This window comes from Echinops telfairi, unplaced genomic scaffold, assembly GCF_000313985.2.
Source record: "Echinops telfairi isolate 266 unplaced genomic scaffold, ASM31398v2 ScPeMD7_7475;HRSCAF=8513, whole genome shotgun sequence".
NCBI lineage: Eukaryota > Metazoa > Chordata > Mammalia > Afrosoricida > Tenrecidae > Echinops > Echinops telfairi.
In genome coordinates, this window is record NW_022111379.1 from 31,226,840 (window position 1) to 31,229,230 (window position 2,391).

The following is a 2,391-nucleotide window of genomic DNA, read 5'->3' on the forward strand; positions in this document are numbered from 1 at the left end:
TCAGAATCAACTCCACAATGGTGAGTTAGGAGCTTGGTTTTATTAAGACCACTGAGTGAATGCCTGTATCTGGCAGTCACATCCTGCCAGGCCAGGAAACTGCTTGAGCAAAGGCACTGAGACAAGAATCAGCACAACTTTTAAGGCCATTTCTTAGGGGTCTGGGGTGGTTTTCCCTGGTTCTAGCTTCTCAGCGCTGGAAGGATTCATGCAGCAGAAGCACTTTGATAAATCCAAGCCACTTTTATGAGGGAAAGGGGAGTTTGGGGTATCACAATCTCTGATACGACACACTATCCCTGGAAAGCGTGCAAGGCCAAGTGGAATGGACTGGGAGAGTTTGCAACCGATAATGGCCGCGTCAGAGGCACATGTGTGCCCACAATACAGGAGAGATCCTGCCCTCCCAACGTGAGGTGGGGGCAGGAGGTGGAGGAGGATATTGGCAGATCTTAGTGGCTGAGTTTAGGTGCATGTATGACATAGGTGCTGGTTTCTAGTGGTGTGTGTGTACAAACACATATATGCATATATATATATATATCCTTGTACCTATATGCATAGATATGTGTGCATAGGCATATAGCTTATATATGTATATACACATATCCTTAAATTTTCATTTTGAAATAATTATAGATTCACAAGAAGTTGCAAAAAGAACATAGGGTAGTTCTGGGTAGCCTTCACTCAATTTCGCCAATGAGGAACATAGTATTTGCATAACTGTAGTACAATATCAAAGCCAGGAAACAGACAGTGACCCAATGTCCGTGTGTCATCCTATGGCATTCTACCAAGCGTAGATTCGTGCAAACACCATAAAAATCGAGTTACAGAGTGATTTCATCCTGATTCACCTTTCACACTCATGCCCACTCAGCTCATCCTTAGCCCCTGAGTGACCGGTTTCCCGCCTCTACAGTTTCGTCCTTCGGAGGCTTGTCATACACTATGTGGGCTCTTCTTCAGTCGTCATGAGGCCCTTAACACTCCCACAGGCTGCGGCACGTATGCATAGTTCATTTATTTTTATCGCATAGCAACATTCTGTGGTCTGGTTCTTTCGTGGGTAGCTCTATCCAGCCTCCTATTGAAGGCTATTTTGGTTGCTTCCAGTTTTAGGTTATTATAAATAAATCAGCTACAAACACTTGTGCACAGGGTTTTTTGGTGGGCATAATTTCATTTCTCTGGGATAAAAGCCCAAGAATGCTATGGCTCGGTCATATAGTAAGTGTATGTTTAGTCTTACAGAAACTGCAAACTCTTTTTCAGAGAGGTGATACTATTTTACATTCCCACCAGCAACCTATGAAGATCCAGTCTCTATGCATGTTCACCAGTGTCTGCTATTGTCACTCTGTTTGTGGTTAGTAGTATGTTGGCTGTTGCAATGACTGTAGTGCTATCTCATCGTGTTCTTTTATCTGCTTCCTTGCCTCTCCCGTGTCACCCATCAATGTCTCTCTATCACTTTTGCCACTTCCCACCTGGACTCTGTTTCATTACTGTTGTTTAAAAAGTTCTTTATATATTCCAGATATGCATTATTTGTTAAAGATATTTACACACACTTCTTCCTAGTCAGCCACTTGTCTTTTTATCCTCATAGCGGTCTTTTACAGAGCACGTCTTTAGTTTTTAATAAATCCAGCTTATGTTTTCTTTAATAGAGAAATCTTTTAGGATCAGAATCTGAGAACTGTCCATCAGTTCTCAGAAGCTTTTGGGTTCCAAAACCGAATGCGTTTCTCCTAGTTTAATCTCAAGTTTCGTTATTTTGCATCTTACATTTCGATCTATAATCCAATTGAGTTAATTTTTGGCATCAGGGATGAAGCTCAGATCTGAGCTCCCACTCCAGCCGATGGCCATCCAACCGCTCCGGCACCACTTGCTTTGTCAACAAATTTCCGATAGTCCTCTTCCACTGAACTGCTTCTGTGCCTTTGTCAAAGTTTCCCTCACTTGTATGTGTCTATGTCCAGGCTTTTTCTCCAGTCTCGTGGATCTAGGAATCCCATCACGCTGTCTTGATGATTAGGCTACTTAATGCCATGAAATTGAGTAGAATGCATCCTCTCATTTTAGTTTTCTTTTTTAAAGTTGTTTTAATCCCTCCATCTTTCCACACAAATTTTAGAATTATCTCATCTCTAGCTACAAATAATCTTGATGGAATTTTTATTTATTTATTTATTTATCTTTAATCATTTTATTAGGGCTCATACAATTCATCACAATCCATACATACATCAATTGTGTAAAGCACACTTATACATTTGTTGTCCTCATCATTCTCAAAATTCGCTTTCCCCTTGGGTTCCTGGAATTAGCGCCTCATTTTCCTTTTTCCCCCACTCCTCCCTCCCCGCTCCCCCCTCCCTC